The 22,278-nt window shown below is 43.1% G+C and overlaps 1 protein-coding gene across 9 annotated transcripts in view; it reads left to right on the top strand.

Annotated features, from left to right (window-relative positions):
• dnmt3bb.1 (DNA (cytosine-5-)-methyltransferase 3 beta, duplicate b.1) overlaps positions 1–22,278 on the top strand; it is a 352,173-nt gene that overhangs the window by 721 nt on the left and 329,174 nt on the right. The window lies entirely within an intron of this gene.

Raw genomic sequence — 22,278 nt, forward strand, 5'->3', positions numbered from 1 at the left:
ATTTAGAGCAACACAGGCTAAATGATCATAAATTTACCTCAATTTTACAATGGTGTGTGTACCTTTAGAGCATTTTGCGCTATGGGATGGTGTGTGGTGGTGTTGTTGCATTCAAGCATGGATTAGTCAAAGGCTCAGTTAGGTGGCAGTAGCACATTGTGGCATAAATAACACAGCTCCGGTAGGAGGTTCTCTGAGGGAAGTCAGATGACCATATTAATTATAATATATTAATGTGCTTCGTGTGAGATTTGAATTAAGCTCATCGCGCGACGCGAGGACTATTAATATTTCACTGAGTTGAAAAGTAGCCGCTACTTTTTTTTGAAGAATCTTTGCTCACTTTGCACACATTCGTCCCAGGCACAAAATGAAGTTTCGGAGACCTTACCAGATGAATAATGCAAAATGAAATGTGACTTTTTGATGTCCGCCATCAACGTTTTCAAACGTCCACTTTACAGCAGCCGATTAATGTCCCCTTGGCATTTAAAAAAAACGTGTTCAGCTTTCCCTTAACATCGGTCCGTGGAATCGTTTAACCCTCTGGCTCGAAAATTAAGATTTAAAACCTTAGATTTAATTATCTGACCAACTTGCATTTTCAGGATCCGATTGCGAACAGGCAACTGAGCTTTTTAAAAATGTAGCAGACCGTGCACCAGTAATGAGGGAAGTCCAAAAAAAGGGCAAAATCTCACTTGCGGACTGAACAATTGTAATTTTTTTTAATGTGGGGTGTTTGAGGATTGTGAGGTTGAGGAGGCAGACAGTTGTCATAAAGCTAATTGTTTATACATCATTATTTCGTACTTATGGATTATAATATTTAAAGATTGGATGCTTGCAAAATCAATTCCTTGTATCAACCAATAAAGGAGTTTTTAGCCTGATGCAGTTACTTTAGAACAATCATTTGATTATCATAGAATTTACAGTGTAGAAGGAGGCCATTCGGCCCATTGAGTCTGCACCAGCTCTTGGAAAGAGCACCCTACCCAAGGTCAACACGTCCACCCTATCCCCGTAACCCAGTAACCCCACCCAACACTAAGGGCAATTTTGGACACTATGGGCAATTTATCATGGCCAATCCACCTAACCTGCATATCTTTGGAGTGTGGGAGGAAACCAGAGCACCCGGAGGAAACCCACGCACACACGGGGAGGATGTGCAGACTCCGCACAGACAGTGACCCAAGCCGGGATCGAACCTGGGACCCTGGAGCTGTGAAGCAATTGTGCTATCCACAATGCTACCGTGCTGCCCAAACTTGGCTGAAGTCTTGTATCGCCAGCCTCATCTTGCAGTGTATCCACTCCAAACAACTCTGCAAAATCATCTTGACGAGTCAGGAAATAAATATAAATGTGATTTAAATCTGAATTAATTGTGCAGTCAGTTGTTTGTTATGTTCTGCAAAATGTTCACAGTTAGCCTCAATGTTGTGCTTTTTATTTTTTGTGGTGCATTCTATTTTCTACGTTTCTGATCTCTGTTCCTTTTGAAAACTGTGACTGGTCCTTTGTAAAGTGGCCTGGTGGTTAATTATACTTTACTAACTGTAAAGGAAACTACTGTATCTCTTATACAGCTTCAAAAAGAAGTGAATTTTGTTAAAAAAATTATATTCCAGCATATTGAAGTATCTTTTTTTCAGAAAGAAATACGTTCACCCCTGTTTCATCCATTTGCCATTTAACATTTATTCTGTTGAATATAATTTTGTAATATTAGCTAATCATGAGAATTCTTAACTGATATAACACAAAAGCAGGAGGGAAACCAGAGAAATTCCAAAAACAGTGTAAATATTACACTGGACTAATTATTTGTAATTTGAGGGATTATTTAAATCAACTTTCAATATCATGAGATTGAGGACATAAAACCATTTTAGAGTCATGATGCTAATCTTTTGAATGTTTTATTAATTGCAATATTGGTGGAGAGAATGCATGCTGTAAAGAAGACACATGCACACAAAAAGCGATTCAGAGTCAATATGGTCGGAAATAAAATAATTAAAAAATGATTGAAGTTGTACAACAGAATCTTGTGGGAAAAATGAAAGACCTGAGTAGGAATGGCAATTATTGTTCCAGAAATGTAATTACCCTGTCATTGATTGGGAAAAAAAGAGGGGTGAAACACAAAAACTAATTAAATTCCTAAAATCTGTTCAGGATTCCTTTCTCAAGTAACATGCTTTATTATTCCTGCAAATTGACACCCATTATTAGATCCACTTGGAAAGTAACAGAATATTGTGGGTTGCTTTATTTAGAATGCTGTGGATTGCCTCAGCTGCAGTGGTGGAATTTGCCACAGCTGTCAAATGTGAGCAGAATTTTCAGAGCAGACTGTTGGATGTAGATTGGCGTGAAACCTCCACAGTGAGATGGAAGCTCTCAAGAAAAATATATATTTTTTCAGCTTTGTGGTTACAGGGCATCAACCAGGAAAGAAAAGTCTCAAAGAGCTGTGTAATTGTAATAATGTTGAATTAACACAGCAGACCAGAAGTAAGCGCTAAACTGAGTGTCCGCTTCACTTCTCTTGTTAAACTTTGAATGAAGGAAGACCTGGGAACATGGAAGAATAGAGTGACTTGAATGTTCAGATTCACACAACATTAAAAATAGCACTGGAATTGAATAAGACAATTAAAATAGCTGATGGAATAATAGGGTTTGCGGCAAGAAGTATAGCAGATAAAAGTTGAGATTAAATGGTCAAACTGCATAAACAAATTAATAAGGTTAGGCTGCTGTATGCATTTTGGGCCCCGTAGTGTAGGATAAATGCTCCTTGAGAATGATAACAAAAGATCTTAGTGGATCTGCACTAAGATCCTAGACCCGATCCCAACATTTGTTAGGATACTGGTCAAGAACCGCAAACACTTTTTTAAAATTTGCAAAATTGTGAGGAAAGCATTCTTCACTCCAGGAGTGATTCCACTAACCATAACCCCTCAATTATCTGAACCCCAGGGAACTGTCTTTCCATAAACAAAATTTCATTAGCCCTTTATAGGTAAACAATATACACGGTTGGAATGAATGATGATCTCACTTTTACAATATCTTAATTGTACCTTTTGCTGCCACAGAGTCTGGATACTTTAACCTAGATTCTTTAATAATATTACTGCAACATATATATATATATATATATATATATATGCCTGAACTCAGGCTTTTAAAAACATTACTGCAACAGATATAAAATATAATATACATAAGAAATTCCTACATTCATCACACTAGTCTTCCATGAACAAATATACATATAAAAAAAGCTTGAAATTGGAGTGGACTTTATTAGAAAATAGATTACAGCTAGATTGTTAGATTATAGGTAATTGATAAGAGTATGTACATTTTGAGGGGATGGGACAAAGTAGAAAGAAACTAACTGTTTTCAATGGTTAAAGCATTTAGAATGAAGGCTGCGTTGATGTAAGATTAAAAATAGGTGGTTGGAGATTGAAAACAGGAAAAATGTATCCATCTCAAAACTCTCCAGAGAACTCACTACGTGCGGTCACTTTTGGTGGGACCGGAAGGTCACATTGGCAGGAAGGGCTGGAAATTTCCACCCTTTGTGTGGACAGATCTTTTACTCTAATAGCTTTAAGAGTCATTTCAATTTTATTGCTCGGTTCCGAACAAAGTTGCGATATAATAAATCACACCCCTCTCCTTCCCATTACACAGACTGTCTACTTCAGTGATCTTCAAAGTCGGGGGCGTGACCTGCGGGTGGGTTGTGTGTCGGGAGGGTCGCGGAGCCGTCCGTTGCGGCGCTCCCAATTGCGTAAATTTGTGCGCAACAACCGGCTATTAACTATGCCAGCTGCGAGTGGCCTTTTTACCATATAAAAAAAATGTGGCCGCACTGCGCATGCGTGCCCGCTCATCGGTGCGCATATGCAGAGATTTGCACGACGACGAGGTCCCTGTCACCGAAAAAAATTTCCATGCCCTGATTAAAACAGCTGGTGTGACCATTGAGCCTTTCTGGCCTAGTCTGTTTGCCAAGGCATTGGCTAATATTGACGCCAATAGTCTGTTCTGCAACATTGATGCTGGTAGCAGTGCCCCAGCTGCTGCAGCAGTTGTTTCCACCGCTGTCCCGTCGCTGCTGAAGAGAAAAAAGAAGTGAAGAAACAGGAAGAATCTGAAGAGTGACAATGACATGGGCTTTGGTCTCTACGATTAAACGTGCCGTGCAACGACATTGTTACAATTTAAAAAAAATAAATAAAAATTGAATATAAAAGCCGCCTGCTGTGGCTGAGGACCGCGAATTTGAACAATCGGAGACGCAGAAGATATTTTTTAAAATTCTATGTAATCTTCCTGCCTGAGGGAGGCAGAGAGCAGGTCACGGCCCCGAACGTCGCCATCACGTGCTTTAGGCGCGATTGCAATTCCTCCATTTTGTCAGCAGCAAACAAGGTAAGAGAAAATGGTGGGTCGCGAAGGTTGGGCGGCATGGGTCGCGAAGGTCGGCTGGCGTGGGTCCCGAAGGTGGGCTGGAGGGGTTCCGAAGGTTGGCCAGTTGGTAAAAATGAGTCTCCGGAAAAAAAGTTTGAAAAATATTGGTCTAGTTCATAGGGCAGCAAGGTGATAATCTGGTGTGCAAGCATGGGGCTTTGGGATGCCGGGCCTATCGACCAGATATAGAGCGCCTCGAAATGAGGAACCTCCCACGAGAGACAGCAGGCATGTATTTGCCTTTTTTTCCCGGCATTGTGAGTCCCCCCGTCTGCCACTGGGTTAATACTAGTGGCAGTGGACGTGGACTAAGGGCCTCAATTGGTCACAGGATGGGAAAACTTTCCATACGCCTTCTCGTCACAGAGATAATTGAGGTGGAGGTCGGGAAAGTGGTGTGGTCTCCAACTGCCTGATTAAGTGCCTCCCTGGTTACCAAACCTGCCACTGGGGAGGGCAGAAGATTCAGCCAGATCTGCCACATGGGACAGGAAAGGTTATTACTGGGCTTTTGCTTGTGCAAAAGAACAGCTTAACAGATTTGGAATTGGAACACCTGCTCTATCTGATTGTTCATGGAGCGATGAGACTAATAAGGGACAATAAATTACCTGCACAAAATAATGATTCAAACAAAGCACTAAGTATAAAATCCTGATCCGAGCATCTATTTGTCATGTTCAGCATCTGAGTTGTAATCTGTTTAAAGATAGCTTGTAATGCAACACAAAGAAAGAAAAAGAAAACTGCAAATGCTCAAGTTCTGTTGAAAAAGCTGGAAATACACAGCATTTTCTGGTGGGTACCTCTCTGCCTTATACTGAAATGAGAATGAGTCATTGTTATCTTAAGCTTCGTTTACCAGAGGATGTTTTAGTTATTGAAAATCATTTATGTTTTCAAACAAAACACTTGTTCTCGAAACCAGGTGGAAGGGATCATCTCTTTATAGCAAAAGGACACATGTAGTTATATAAAAACACATATGTTGTTTCAAATTTGACAAAGCCTGCTACACAAATTTTTGCTGCTGTTATAGTAACCTAAAACAAGTCCACTGGGCTTTTTCAATTAAAATAATTTTGACCGCTCTCCGTATTAGGCATGTGTTTAGATGAAAATGCTGTGTCTTGATTTCATTCAAAACACAATTTAATTGTAAAATTGTCACAGCCTTCAGGCAGCTGCACACTCTGCAAACTCAGAAATTTCTTACGGCATAAATGTTTGAAGGAAAACCAACGGATTGATGACCAAGTGAGATGCATTAGTTTTCAGTTTTTAAAATAAACTGGCTACATTTTGTTATCGAAAGCAAGTAGAACGTGACATGTTTGTGAGCACCCCCACCTTCAGAACTGCAAAACGTGCAGTATCGTGAATTTTCTTTTAAATCTTGAAAGAAAATGAATGACACTAGGGTTAATTTCAGGCACTGACCCTGCTGCCCAAGAGGAATGCTTTGCCTTGACTGGATTTGAAAGGATTTTGATGTACGTTCGTCATGTAATGAAGTTTGACAAATTCGGAAGAAAGTAACTTCCCTTGTTTTCAACTATGGGATTGAGGTTGGGAGAGCATTAGCTTGGAACCTGTAGTCAGATTATTGCAAAATACGTAATAAAATTGTTTTGTGATCATTGTTTGTCTTGTTTTATGGTCTGTGCACATAATATATTTACCAGTACCCATTCATTCTATTTTTTCCAAATAAGATGCGGTGGAGGGGGTTGGTATGGAGGCAGGGTTGGGGGGCTACATAGAAGAGCACCTGGGTGGTGTGGAATTGGGAGTGGGATGGCATGCAAGATAGGGACTTCCAAGGCTTGGAGGGATGGAATGGGAGATTGGGATGACACAGGAAGAAGGAGTGGGAAGGGGGGATGATACGAGAGGGATGAATGGGATGAGCATGGCATGGGAAGGATGAAAGTGCATGGCTTTGAGATTTAACGAAGTACTGTTGCAAAATAGATACTAATTTTCTGAACACCGTAAACATTTCCAATATTTGGATTGCAGACATATTGCACTGAATAAAATTGCCTTAGCTGATATGAGAGCTAAACAAAAACCAGTCTCATCTTTAAAAGCAAAGTACTGCAGATGGTGGAAATCTGAAATAAAACCCGAAAAAGTTGATAACACAAAGCAGGACAAGCAGCATCTTTTTGATTCGTTTATGGGATGTGGGCGTCGCTGGCTGGGCCAGCATTTGTTGCCCATCCTTGAAGGCATTTAAGAGTCAATCACATTGCTGTGGATCTATGTCACATATAGGCCAGACCAGATAACAACGGCAGGTTTCTTCCCTAAAGGACATAAGTGAACCCGATGGGTTTTTACGACAATCGACCATTAGACTTTGGCAGGATTCCTAATGCATCGTTGGCGGGGACAATGCTATGGGAAACCTTACTGGCATAAATCATGTTTTGAAATTCCTGGGACAGCACGGTGGCGCAGTGGTTAGCATTGCTGCCTCACGGCGCCGAGGTCTCAGGTACGATCCCGGCTCTGGGTCACTGTCCGTGTGGAGTTCGCACATTCTCCCCGTGGTTGCATGGGTTTCGCTCCCATAACCCAAAGATGTGCAGGTCAGGTGGATTGGCTACCCTAAATTGCCCATTAATTGGAAAAAATTAATTGGGTACTCTAAATTAAAAAAAAAAATGTTTTGGAACTCCCGTGGGATTTTCCATTTCCACCACCAATCCTGTCCCCTGTAAATGGGAATGGATAATCCTCCACTTTGAATATCATGAATGCAGACATGGATAGATTATTGTTAAGTAAGAGAATGATAATTTGTTACCATCAGATCAGCCACAATCTCATTAAATAGCGGAACAAGCTTAAGGGGCTGAATGGCTCCTTCTGCTCTTTGTTCATTGGCAAGGGTTGGCAAGCGACACATCTCCGAAACTGTTAGTGGAAACAGGGAGCCTGGAGAGAGGGCAATTCTATCCATTAGAGATATAAATTATTCATAGGCCACAGATTAGAAGGTTTGGTTTTGACGGTAGAAGACAGTTAATTTACATTTCTGTTTTGAACATCCCAAAGCATGCCATGTTGACATAGGGTTGGGCTGTGGGAGTTATACAGTTCTTTTGTTTAATTTATCTGGGTTTTTGCAAAAAAGGCAGTGTCGAATTTGGTCTTGTGTAGGTTGCAGTTCACTTAAAGTTCATGAGTTTTGTAAATAAAGAGACGGGAAGAAATGCCTATCTTGGAGATAGAGGAAGGAACCTACAGTGATATGCAGTGTGCTAAGTAAATTGGGGAAAATTAAGACTAAAAAATGAAATTGGGATAAAATAAAAAAGGGGAATTGATAAGGACAGATGTCTGAAGGGGGTTTCGATAGGCAAATTAGCATACCAGTGAAAAAAGCAACTGTTTACCAATGTGACAAGGGAAAACAATGGGGTATAGAAGAGGTAATTTGCAAGTGGAGAGATAAGGGAATTGGCACTTATATGCTAAAATGCCAGGTCCACAGGATGGGTAACATCAAATAATTATATATCCATAACGCAATAACTAAAACACAATAACACAGTGGAGGCAGCTACCATCACAGCCACCCCCAAGTGTAGATAACAGTCTCCTCTGAAAACAAATTATTGCAGATAGGGCAGCTGGTTAAAATCTAAAAATTGAACTGAGAAGATTACACCTTTGCTGAAACAGTTTCCCCAAATATGGACAAATAACCAGTCCGTGGTAATTATCTGCTGGATTTCACTCACTCAGAGTTATATCATATTGGATGTTGTTTGGGAACAAGGGGCATTTCAGAGTTTAGGAAACAAAGGGGCAACTTCATGTAATAATACTGTGTGTGTATGGGCACCTGTGTAGTTATGTGTACTCTTGTAGCATATTATAGTATTTCTTGTCATGTGTTTTTCTTTTAAATTAATAAATGTTATTTTTTTCATTGATCACAAAATTACGGGAATATTCCTCCCTGATTTGCATGTCTTTTCTCACATTATACCAAACTGAAAATATATACTGCTAAGAACCAATGTTCCAAGTTACCCGTCTGGATTTTGGAATACCTGCGCATTTAACATCAAGATTCGTAACAAAATTAGCGGGTTGTCTGGTATTTTGAATAACATAATTCCTTGGGTGTGTTCTAGGTAAATTTGTAATGCTTAAAACGTAACAAGAGTGAGGAAAGTGTGGAACCAAGTTAGCTGGTGTGTGATTTGAAATAAGGTGGCTGCAACATGACTCTTGCAATAGCTAAGGCTTGTTCGGGAGTAGATAATATAACCTTGAAAATTCTGAAAAGTGTACCTAAAGCTAAATGTATGTAATTGCTGATTTAGAGTACAATTTGGAGTATCTGCAGGGAATAAGAACGTGTTGGTGATTGAATAGCGAAGCATTTACATGTACAAGAGTTGTCAGGTAGACCAAGGCCTTTGAAAACGAGGAAATTGAATTTGCTAAAATTCAACTACAAATGAAGGAAAATGATAAAGAAAAAATAAATAGAAATAAAGAAATTTGAATTAGAGGCAAAGTAAAAAATAGAACTGAAGAAATTTGAAATGCAGGTAAAGCAAAAGGAAAGGAAAAGAGGAAAGAGACAGCTTTTTGTAGGGAATTGGAAATGGAGAAGTTAGCAATGGTAGAAAGGGAATCAACTTAAAATGCTGGAAGTTAAAGCAGGGACATCAGCGCAGATTGGTGAAGGATGTAGTTCTTGACATGAACCTAGTTGGGAGACGTTTAGATTTGTACAGGCACTTCCAAAATTTGATGAAAAGGACATGCAGGCATTTTAAAATTTGAAAGCAAGATAAATGAAAATGGTCGCAAACTATTTGGATGCTGCTCTTAGAGTAAACACGTTGGCAGGGCAAATAAAGTCTGCATCCTTGTCAGAGAAAAGGTCTGGGGAGTATGATCGAGTGAAGAAAGCTATATTGAGTGCTTAAGAGTTAGTGCGGAGTCTAACAGACAAATGATTCGGAATGTAAGAAAATAGTCTGGATAGATATATTGAATTTGAAAGGATTAAACAGCAATTTTGATAGGTGGGTGAGAGTATTCAAAATAGAAGGGAATATGAATTTGGAAGAATTCAAAGATTCATTACCTGCAGTGATAAGAACTCACGTGGAGGAGCAAAGAGTTGATTTTGCTCCAGGAATACTTTTTTGGGGTTCTCCAAATATTCCATTAGAGTACTTTCTCCCCATGTGATGCCTTTATTCTTGTATGCATCAGTGCAGTCATATCCTGCAGCTGATCCGGTCTTATGCCCAAAAAGATCCCAGAGGTTTGGGCCAACCCTTATGTTTTCCACCTTTTTCAATGTGTGGCACACAACATCAATCTTTGTACAGAAATTCTTTCCTTTCCCTGGACCATCCATTTGGACTCCTTTGGGATCTTTGAGTTAAAACAGCAAGGCAGTGGAGCTTGCTGATGACTATGGATTGGTTCAGCCTTTTTTTCAAGACTGAGAAAGAGAAAATAGGAATGTCTGAGAAAAGACAGTCAAGCAAGAGAGGGGGTGGTTAAAAATTCCAAGAAGACTTCACCTCAAAGTATAAAAGACCTAGCTGATGGAATGACGGATATGGGGAAAGTTAGATGTTTTTATTGTAATAAACTGGGCCATACAAAATCATTATAATAGTAATAATAATAATAATCTTTATTAGTGTCACAAATATGCTTACATTAACACTGCAATGTTATGCTGGGAGTTAAATGGGAATCCGGTTGGAGTTAAGTCTCAAGAAAGGAAATACTAAATCAGAGAATGGAGAAGAGGAGAAAGTGGTCGGGTTTGTACACAAAGAAGAGAAAATAATTGGGGTGAAAATATGTGAACAACCTGTACAGGGGTAAAGTGAACAGCAGGTGGCTGATGTGTTTAAGGATTTCGAATGTGAATGGAAATATATTTCATGTGTACAAAATTGAATTGGGAAAGGTATTAAAATTTTGAGATACAGGAGCGAGTCAATCCCTAATGTTGCAGGGTAAAGATATTTATTGTTCAGAAGGGATATTGAAGGAAGAGGTTCTGGTTGGCAGTATTCACAGAGAGGCTAAACAAATTCTTCTCTTGAAAGTAAACTTAGAGAGTAGCTTGAAGATGGGAGAAGTGGTTGTACATGTAGTAGAAACAATTCACTCTCGGGAATGATATAGCTGGATTACAGAAACTAGTAATGTCAACTGTGGTTGAACAGCCAGTAGAAAATCAAGCTACAGAAGAATTCTAAATGGACCATTCTGGCGTGTTTCCTGATTGTGTTGTAACAAGATCACACAGGCACATAAGATGAGACATGAGAAGGAGGAATTAGGAGCACACAGTGAGAAAAGTGAGAAAAGGTCATCTGATACTATATTTAGTAAGCTGATTGAAGATGGAAAAGGCAAGTTCGTCTCCTGGGAAGTAACCTTTGCTGCCGAACGAACATATGGGACAGAGTGTCCGCATTACCTTGTCTGGAACTAGCCCAGTGTGCAATGTTGAAATTAAATGGCTGCACGAGCCAGACACCATTTTGTGATGTAGTCATTCCTGTCTTTGTTCCAAAACATCATCCTCACCTCTTTCCTGATAGCTTCCTGTCGTACGTCAGGGATCCGGTAGGGTCATAGTCACACCTTCTATCCTGGTCCGTGACCATCTTGTGTTTAAGGATGGGAGTTTTACCTCGAACGCTTGAGAACACAGCTCAAACTTACGTATATCTTGCCTTTGGGAGGGTGTGAGATTTCCTCTCTGCTCTTCCTAAGCACTGTCCTCATCACCAGGCTCTGGGTTTAGTGAAACCACTAACACCTCTTGGTCATGCCATCTCTTCAAATGATTGACATGGTAGATTTGCTCTTTCTTTCTCTGGCCTCTTGCTTTTCTTTATAAATGACTGGACTCAGCTTCTCAATGATTTTGCAGGGTCCCTTCCAGGTTGCCAGAAATTTACATTCAGTGGTTGATATCAATATCAGGACACGTTATCCTGGTTGGAAATCTCTGATGGTGGCGCTCATATTGTACCCCTCGCTTGGTTGAATTGAGTCCTTCCCCTCATCTCAAGTCCAGGCAGTTCCACTGTTGAGAGACTGTCTTCATGCTTGTCTTCAGGAGGGTCCCCTTTCGCATCCCCCAGACAGGACATGGCACCTGATGCAGTTCTCTAGGGCTGCTCCAATAGTACCTGGAACAAAAGGGAAATCTCACCCAATCAATACGTGATATGGCATGTACTTCATAACACCAACCTTGGCCTGGCAATCCTCTTGGGGTGTTTGAAAGTGGAGGTATGTCCATGTACACAATTGATTGGCAATGTATCTGCTCCTTCCTCCAATGACCTGCCTTTGGGTACCACACTTGGGCTTACCAGAGTTACCATGCTCCCCGAGTCCAAGATGGCTTCTATGATTCTCCCTTCCACATGCAGTTGACTGGTTCTTACGGGTACAGGGTTGTTGATGCCTTAGGCTGTATAGCAATCCAAGACACAAGAAAAAGAAGGCTAAACAGGTTTATTTTAACTCAAAAGTTAAAAGCCATTACTGGGCTGTACAACACAAATGCCCCAGCCCAGGACTATCGGAACTCCTGATCTGGGTCTGGGAGACTTTTGGTTAAGATCAAGCATCAGAAAAAACCCAAGATGAGGTGCAATGCCTTTTTTTTTTTAAATCACCTTGGATCTTGTATGTTTCTCTTGTAGAGGCCATGAATTGAATTCAATTTGAATTGCCTTTTGGAGCAAGCAATGAGATGAATTAAGGGCTTGCCTGTCCACTCTGTGGATCGGCTTTGTAACTTTAAAAATGCAAAAAATATATCTGGGAAAAAAAAGGCTTACTAACGAGTTCCAGCGGGGTGGGACTCTGCCCGCCACGAGGGGAACTAGTATTCTACGAGCCGCACAAGGAGATCGATCAGTGATGCCCTGTCGTCCTTATGAGGGTTATCGCAGCCTGCAATGAAGTTACAGTCCATATCCTTGGGGTCTTCCTTTGTCCTAGGGTCATCCTGACAGGGACATTGTCCAACCAGGTGCCCCACTTCCCTACAAGTGTAGCATCATTTCCTCTCTGTCGTTGGGAAATGGTGCACTTCGATTCGGGCCCTGCTTCCCACGATAGGTTTCTCCATTTGTCCTGCCTTCATCAGTAACGCTGTTGCCTGGTGTTGTTCGACGGGTTCACTATTTGATTCACCAACTGGGTATTCCCTTGGTTCACCGATCTCCTTAAGCCCAGTGGTAACGTCCTGGGGACGTGATCGAGGATGACTGTTTCCACCACTTGTCCAGTGCTCAGCTCCTCTGGTAGTAGACAACTCTGGGCCAAGTGTATGGAATCAAATATCTGGCAATGGGGTGCTCTGGCCTCTTGGTATACCCAGGCATGGGAGCACCGAGCTCACTGGGAAGTCATTACTCCTAGCCATGCTAGGATCTCTTTCTTCAGTGCCTCGTAATCCTCAGCCGTTTTCTCCCCCAGGACATATTAAGCCTTCTGGGCTTCGCCGGCCAAATACGGGGCAATAATTCCAGCCCACTGTTCTCGTGGTCAGGCGTTCTTGTTCTCTGCTCAGATACCCTCAGGAAAACCTCCACATCTGCCTCAGTCACCTTTTGCAGCACTTATCCTATGGAGTTTAGCCTCTATTTGCTGCTGACTCTTCCTTTGCTCTTCCAGCAACAGATGTCTAGCCTCTGCTTGAGTCTGGGTGTTTTTCTGCAGCGCCCCGGTGGTCTCATGCTGGGCCAGTGTAGCCTGTGCATGTTTTTGTATTTGAGCTTCCATTATTGAACTGAGTTCTCCATGGTTACCCACAACATCTCTCATATTCTCCACCAAATGTGACGTCGCAAGGGGCTGGGGATAGTGATAGGCAGAATGGAGTTCACTCAATCCAAATGCTCACACAGTTGTCCAAATACCAAAAACTGAATCTATTTCAAGGTCTTCAGATACTCAACAAAACAGGAAAGAAAGGATATAAACACCTAGCTGTTCTTTGAACCTAATATCACACCAGGCCGTCCTATCGTATCAGGCAATGGGACCCTGTTGTGAGGACCTCTCTGTCTACATCAAGGGCATCTTGAAACCCATCGTACAAGGAACCCCCAGCTTCTGTTCATACGACGGACTTCTTACAGAAACTCAGCACCCATGGACAAGTTGAACCAGGAACATTCCTCGACACAATGGACGTCTTGGCACTCTACACCAGCATCCCCCATGATGACGGCATTGCTGCAACAGCCTCAGTACTCAACACCGACAACTGCCAATCTCCAGACGCAGTTCTACAACTCATCCACTTCATCCTGGATCACAGCGTCTTCACCTTTGACAACAAGTTCTTTATCCAGCCACACGGAACAGCCATGGGGACCAAATGCGCACCTCAATACGCCAACATCTTCCTGCCCAAGTTTGAACAAGACTTCCTCACCGCACAGAACCTTCAACCGTTATACACCAGATACATCAATGACATTTTTTTCCCTTTGGACCCACAGCGAAGAATCACTGAAATGACTACACAATGACATCAATAAGTTCCACCCCACCATCAGACTCACCATGGATTACTCTCCAGAATCGGTTGCATTCTTGGACATACTCATCTCCATCAAGGATGGTCAGCTCAGCACTTTGCTTTACCGCAAGCCCGCGAATAACCTCATGATGCTCCACTCCTATGGAGGGAGCCATCCCCTATGGACAAGCCCTCTGTATACACAGGGTCTGCCACTGATGCTGAAAGGCGCCCCAGTAAGAATGGGATATGGTACTCGACTCATCAATCGACAGTTCCAACGCGCCACAGCAAAAAAACGCACCGACCTCTTCAGAAGACAAACACTGGACCCTTTGTCGTCCAGTACTTCCCCCGAGCAGAGAAACTACAACAACATCTTTGCAGCCTTCACCACATCATCGATGAAGATGAACATCTTGCCAAGGCCATCCCCACCCCCACAGCCCCATTACTTGTCTTCAAACAACCACGCAACCTCAAACAGACCATTATTTGCAGCGAACTACCCAGCCTTCAGGAGAACAGCGACCACGGCACCACACAATCCTGCCATGGCAACCTCTGCAAGATGTACCAGATCATCGACATGGGTACCACCATTGCACGTGAGAACACCGCCCACCAGGTACGCAGTACATACTCGTGCAACTCGGCTAACATTGTCTACCTCATACGCTGCAGGAAAGGATGTCCCGGGGCCTTGTACATTGCCGAGACTATGCAGACGCTGCGACAATGGATGTACGGACATCGCACGACAATCGCCAGACAGGCATATTCCCTTATGGTCGTGGAACACTTCAGCAGTCAAGGGAATTCAGCCTCTGATCTTCGGGTAAACGTTCACCAAGGCGGCCTTCACGCATGAGTACGACCATTACATTCACCCCCTCACCTTCTGGCCTGGGCTTGTGAAATCCCACCAACTGTCCTGGCTTGAGACAATTCACACCTCTTTCACCTGTGATTATCCCTCTCTCCAGTCGCGCCGTCTGGACCAGTAAAGATTTAATTACCTGCAATGACTCGCATTCAAAGAATCATCTTGCATCATTGAATTTGTCGATATGTGTTTGTGGAACCCACCTCTTTATTAACCTGAGGAAGGAGCTGCGCTCTGAAAGCTAGTGATTCGAAACAAACTTTAACCTGGTGGTGTAAGACCTCTTACTGTACCCACCCCAGTCCAACGGCGGCATCTCTACATCAACCTACTCTTACACATAGTATATTCCTATTTACACAGTGCATAGCAGTGACTGTCAGATTACTACTACAAATTCTCATACAGGCAAAAGTCCAATCCAAATCGAGGTTTTCATAGAATCCAAGGTCAGCAACAAATATGCGCAGTATGCACACCGCAAATTCTTCACTCTAAGGCACCTTCCTTGCATTCCTTCCCCCTCTAGCAGGACTCAGTGCTCTGCTTATACAGTCTGGCAAGTCTACAAGCTGATCCTCATTGCACTGATTTCTGATAGGGGTTTTCCATCAGTATGCCATGTGACCTCCGGGTTGACTTTCTGGGACCATCTTGGCAGGGGAAATCTCTGTCAAGAAACTGGAGAATCTCATGAGAAAAGTACCAACCTTCCAGCACATAGCCCCTGGTGACACCTGACTCTGAATTGGAAACTTAATGTAATCCTGAGTATTATTATGTCAAGGATCACATATTAATGAGAAAATGGCATCCCACGCTTATTGGTGTAGTTCAGAAATAGATCAAATTGTATTCCTTCCTGAGTATAATGAAGAAATTCTAAGGATTAGGAGGACAGCTAGGAATAAAGGAAACACAAGCAAACATACAGAAACAGTTTTACTGTTGAACATGTCACACATGTCAAGTATTAGGGAAACCGCAAGTTGCACTAAAGCAAGCACCTTTGACCCCTATTCCAGCTTTCAAAGTATCGTTTACAAGAGTTCTAGTTGACTGTGTTGGACCATTTCCGAAAACGCAAAGTGGAAATCAATGCTTGTTAACTATTATGGATATATTCACTGAATCTCCTGAAACCATACCATTACGAACCATTACAGCCAAGAGAGTGGCAGAGGAATTAACCAAGTTCTTTACGAGAAGTGGCTTACTGAAAGAGAGAAAATTTGATCAAGGGTCAAATTTCAGTTAAGGATTATCTAAGGCGGTCCTGAATAGCCTGGAAACAAAACAGTATAAATCACGGGTGTATCATCCAGGGAGCATTTGAGGTGTTTCATCAGACTTTTAAAACGATGAGAGCGTATAGTCAAAATTATCCTCATGATTAGGACAAAGGTATTCCATTTTTATTATTTGTCATTAGGGATGGACCAAATGATTCAACAAGATTTATTCTTTTTGAATTGGTCTATGGTCATGGCGTTAGAGGTCCACTGAAATGAAACAGGGACAAGAGCCAGGGTTAAATTCTTAGAGTGACTTTCCTCTAATTCCTTTGGGTAATGAGAAGGTACTTGGAAATTTAAACAACTGGTTAAGTTATCTTCCAAATAAGAGCCAAATGAAGTTGAAGAGTTACTTCAGTCTTATAGAAGTATTTGCGGAAATAAATTAGGTAGAATGGAGATAGCGATGCATGATGGAATGCACTGCCTGTGGAAGTAGTTGAGTCGGAAACATTAGGGACCTTCAAGCAGCTATTGGATAGGTACATGGATTACGGTAAAATGATATAGTGTAGATTTATTTGTTCTTAAGGGCAGCACGGTAGCATTGTGGATAGCACAATTGCTTCACAGCTCCAGGGTCCCAGGTTCGATTCCGGCTTGGGTCACTGTCTGTGCGGAGTCTGCACATCCTCCCCGTGTCTGCGTGGGTTTCCTCCGGGTGTTCCGGTTTCCTCCCACAGTCCAAAGATGTGCAGGTTAGGTGGATTGGCCATGATAAAATGCCCTTAGTGTCCAAAATTGTCCTTAGTGTTGGGTGGAGGTGTTGACTTTGGGTAGGGTGCTCTTTCCAAGAGCCGGTGCAGACTCAATGGGCCGAATGGCCTCCTTCTGCACTGTAAATTCAATGATAATCTATGATTAATCTAGGACAAAGGTTCGGCACAACATCGTGGGCCGAAGGGCCTGTTCTGTGCTGTATTTTTCTATGTTCTATGATGTCGATGTGGGGAAACAGTTCCAATAAAGCAGCATCCATATAGGTTAAATCCAGCTAAGTAGCACAAGTACAGAAGGAAATTGAATATATGTTCCAAAATGACATTATTAAATTGGGCTCTAATGATTGGAGTTCACCTATCATAATGGTGCCGAAGTCAGATGGAACATAAAGAACTTGTGTGGATTGCAGGAACGTGAATGTCATCACCAAAAGGGATTTGTTTCCAATACCACAGTTGGAGGATTGCATTGAAAGAGTTGGACAGTCTAAATTCATTCCAAAAATAGACTTCCTAAACGAATACTGGCAAGTACCTTTGTCTGAGAGGCCAAAGCAAATCTCAACATACGTGGTGCCAAGTGGACTTTATCAATTTAAAGTTATGTCATTCAGGATGAAGAATGCACCCCCAACATTTCAGAGACTAGCAAATAAAATTATTGAAGGACTGAGTCACTGTGCAGTGTACATTGATGGCTTAGTGGTGTTTAGTCGAAGTTGGAAAGAACATCTGCAACACCTAACAAAACTGTTTGAACATTTAAAAAAAGTTAATCTATTCATGGATTTAACATTTAGGACATATTGTGAGATATGGTCAGATTGCTCCACGAAATGCAAAAATACAGGCCATTAGGACCTTCAACAAGAAAAGAGATTTTAAGATTTCTGGGACTGAGTGGATTTTATCGTAAGTTTGTGCCAAACTTTAGCACCAACAGAACTCTTGAAGAAAAACAAGAAATGTAACTGGACGGAGGACTGCCAAACTGCATTCCAGCTTTTTAATGCTGTGTTGACAACAGCGTCAGTGTTGGCCTCGCCAAATTATGACAAATAGTTTAAACCAGCTCTGGGTGCTAGTGACATTGGTGCGGGGGGTGTGTTGTTACAGGAAGATGAACTTGGAATTGAGACACCTGTGGAGTATTTTAAATCTTCAACAACAGACATATTGTACAATTAAAAAAGAGACTTTAAGTTTGGTATTGGCAATACAATATTTTGAGATTTTGTGGCCAGTAATTCAGCAGAAACCATCATATAGAAAGACCATAATCCCCGAACATTTCTGGAGAGATTTCAAAATCGGAACAAGTTATTTAGATGGAGGTTGTTACTACAACCATTTAACTTGAAGATCATTCATGTGGCCAAGAGAAAAAACATTATTGCCGATGCATTGTCACAAGTGTAAAAAAGACTATTGGGAACCTTGGGCGAAATTCTCCGGAAACGGCGCGATGTCCGTCGACTGGCGCCCAAAACGGCACAAATCAGTCGGGCATCGCGCCGCCCCAAAGGTGCGGAATGCTCCGCATCTTTGGGGGCCGAGCCCCAACCTTAAGGGGCTAGGTCGGCGGCGGACGAATGTCCGCCCCGCCAGCTGGCGGAAAAGGCGGGGTTGTTCCGCCGCGCCAGCTGGCGCGGAAATGACATCTCCGGACGGCGCATGCGCGGGAGCGTCAGCGGCCGCTGACGGCATTCCCGCGCATGTGCAGTGGAGGGAGTCTCTTCTGCCTCCGCCATGTTGGAGACTGTGGCGGAGGCGGAAGGGAAAGAGTGCCCCCACGGCACAGGCCCGCCCGCGGATCTGTGGGCCCCGATCGTGGGCCAGGCCACCGTGGGGGCACCCCCTGGGGCCAGATCACCCCGCGCCCCCCCAGGACCCCGGAGCCCGCCCGCGCCGCCTTGTCCCGCCGGTAAGGTAGGTGGTTTAATCTACGCCGGCGGGACAGGCATTTTAGCGGCGGGACTTCGGCCCATCCGGGCCGGAGAATCGCACGGGGGGGCCCGCCAACTGCGCGGCGCGATTCCCGCCCCCGCCGAATCTCCGGATTCGCCAACCGGCAGGGGCGGGATTCACGCCAGCCCCTGGCGATTCTCCGACCCGGCGGGGGGTCGGAGAATCTCGCCCCTTGTTTGTAAATACTTTGGGGTATATTTTATGTTAATCATGTTTTTAAATTTTTGTAATGCTAAATAAGGTAGAACTGATAAGAAATGTTTGAGAAATGAAATCTTCTTTCAAATTATGACATTTCATTTGAAAAAAGAGGGAAAGTGTTCAGAATTGGGGAAAATTAAGTTTCAAAAAATGAGAATGGGATAAAAGAAAATGTTACGTGGAATTGATACGGGCAACTTATCAACCTTATCTGCACATCTTTGGACTGTAGCTAAGTATACTGTTGTACTGTATTATTGTCCTTTAAGGGCAGCATGGTAGCACAAGTGATTAGCACTGTGGCTTCACAGCGCCAGGGTCCCAGGTTCGATTCCCTGCTGGGTCACTGTCTGTGCGGAGTCTGCACGTTCTCCCCGTGTCTGCATGGGTTTCCTCTGGATGCTCCGATTTCCTCCCACAGTCCAAAGATGTGCAGGTTAGGTGAATTGGACATGATAAATTGCCCTTAGTGACCAAAAAGGTCAAGAGGTGTTATTGGGTTATGGGGATAGGGTGGAAGTGAGGGCTTAAGTGGGTCAGTGCAGGCTCGATGGGCTGAATGGCCTCCTTCGGCTCTGTATGTTCTAACTGTCTGAAGAGGGTTTTGATATGTGAATTAGCAAGAAAAGCAAATGTTTGCCAATGTGACGAGGGGAAAGCAATGGGATATAGAAGAGGTAACTTCAAAGTGGAGAGATAAGGGAATTGGCATTTATATGCTAAAATGGAAGTTACACAAGGTGGGTAACATCAAACGGAAAGAATGATATATCCATACCACAATAACTGGAGAAAGGGGCACAGTAGAGGCAAGTTACAACCAGCTGCAGAAACAGGAGCCCCGGAAACAAGTTATTGCTAAAACAACAGCTGGTTAAAATCAAAAACTCAAACAAGAGGTTCTTAGCGTTCAGGAAACAGGTAGTTGGGAACAAGGAGGTAACTTCATGTAATACTGTGTGTGCATGGCCATCAGTGTAGCTAAGTACTGTTGTACTGTATTATTGTCCTTCTTGTCATGTTTTTTTATTTTAAGTTAATAAATATTCTTTATTAATTGATCACAAAATAACTGGACTATTCCTCCCTGGTTCATCTATCTTTTCTCACAGTATGCCAAATTGAAAATATACACCACTAAAACCAATGTTCCACACTACCCTTCTGGTTTTAGGCTATCCCTCGCATTTAACAATCAGCTAGTTTGGCAAATGCACTGAAGCCCTAAGTTTAGCCCCAGGCTGTGCAAAGATGAACTCTGATCTCCTCAGGTAGAATGATGTGCAATGATTAACTAATTGTAAACGTTGCCCTCATTCTATTTACATTTAGATAAGTTGAGCGATGTACCATGTTCAATATGTATCTGTGCTGAATTAAGGTTATGATAGAAAGTCGAATATTTCATGATGATGCAGTTCTTTAAGGTGGTAAATGTATTTTTTTTTTACAAAAGAAGAAAGTCTAACCATATTGTGTTGACATTCAATGGGATTAGCATTGCTGGATCGCACACCATCAATATTCTGAGGGTCATCAATGACCTGAAACTTAACTGGACAAGCCAATTAAATGCCAGAGCATGTCAGAGGCTGGGTATTCCGTAGGGACAACTCACCTTATGTGTCCCCCAGAGCCTATCCATCACCTTCAAGTCAGCAGTGCGATGGAACACTCTAATCTATCCGAGATGACTGCAGCTGCTACAGCAATCAAAGTTTGACATCATCCAGGAGAAAGCAGCCTGATTGATTGGCATCCATCCATCACCTCAATTATTTACTCTGTCCACCACTAACTCTGCAGTGTGTTCGATCTACAAGGTGCAGTGCAGCAATTTGCCAAGGCTCCAGCACCATCTGCAAATTCCTCTCCAAGTCACATGCCATCCTGACTTGTGAGAGATGTCCGGTAACATCCCTCCCCCACGGCATATTCGCGACAGGAACCTCAGTGGCATGGCTGCCCACAGGGGTAGCTAATCAAGGTAATTAATAGGACTACCTCCCGTACTCGCGGGCAATTTCTAGCATTGGGTGGACCCACCACCAGCTGGGAGACTGCCAGGTAAACCTTGATTGTATCCAAGCTAGTTCCTGGGTAGGGATCATAGAATCCCTACAATGCAGAAGGAGAGGCCATTCGACCCATCAAGTCTGCACTGACCCTCCGTAAGAGCACCTCACCTAACCCAGTAACTCCACCTAACAATGGGACACTAAGGAGCAATTGATCATGGCTAATCCAGCTTATCTGCACATCTTTGGACTGTGGGAGTAAAACAGAGCACCCGGAGGAAACCCACACAGTCACGGGGATAATGTACAAACTCCACACACACAGTCACCCAAGGTCAGAATTGAACCGGGTCTCTGGCGCTCTGAGGCAGCAGTGCTAACCACAGTGCCCCTCCTTCAGGGTTCATCTTCACGGCTGACCCCGTGGCTAAGGCAAAGCCGCTGGAATATGTCAAACTGCCCCCAGACCCGAGTCTGCTCAGCAAAGCTTATCTTGTTTTGACTTTGACGTTCCCTTTGCTTCGTTCTGCAGCCACAACAGTGGCTCCTTCTCACAGTGGTTTGGCAGTGCTAGGAAGTGGGTCACCATCCTCAATTGGTCAGTGGTCCCAGAAGCAGCTTCTGACTTGGCCGCCATTAATAAAACCTGCTAGCGCGTGATCAGGTTCCACGTTTGTTACAGGCAACGGGACTTCTCAACTTGTGAGAAAATTCACCTCTTTGGCCCAGAGTTTCGCCATGATGAGGTGGCACCTGTCATGGTGAAAATAGTCCAACTGCCTGAACATGCCATTTTCACTGGGCAGGAATGGGGGTGGGGTGTATTTCATGTAAGCGGGTTCTGCAGAGGCAGCTGGCCATTTCAATCAGCCATAGCCTTGATTATGGTCTGATTTTGAGAACCTAGCAGGCTGGGATCCTGAAGTGTAAAAAGTAGACCTGATAAGAGTATGGCGTGTTTCTTTGGAGAAGCTAGAGACCCTTTTGGAGAGGCACAGATAACTCTGTGGAATTTGCCGTAACTTTGCCTTCACTTCCCCAGAAATGGCACTAAACAAACTCCCAACAGTTTTCCCTCTAAACCAAGCAGTAAGAAGGTGGGGCTCTTGGCCTCTCGGGG

The sequence above is a fragment of the Scyliorhinus torazame genome, chromosome 8 (assembly GCF_047496885.1).
Source record: "Scyliorhinus torazame isolate Kashiwa2021f chromosome 8, sScyTor2.1, whole genome shotgun sequence".
Classification (NCBI taxonomy): Eukaryota; Metazoa; Chordata; class Chondrichthyes; order Carcharhiniformes; family Scyliorhinidae; genus Scyliorhinus; species Scyliorhinus torazame.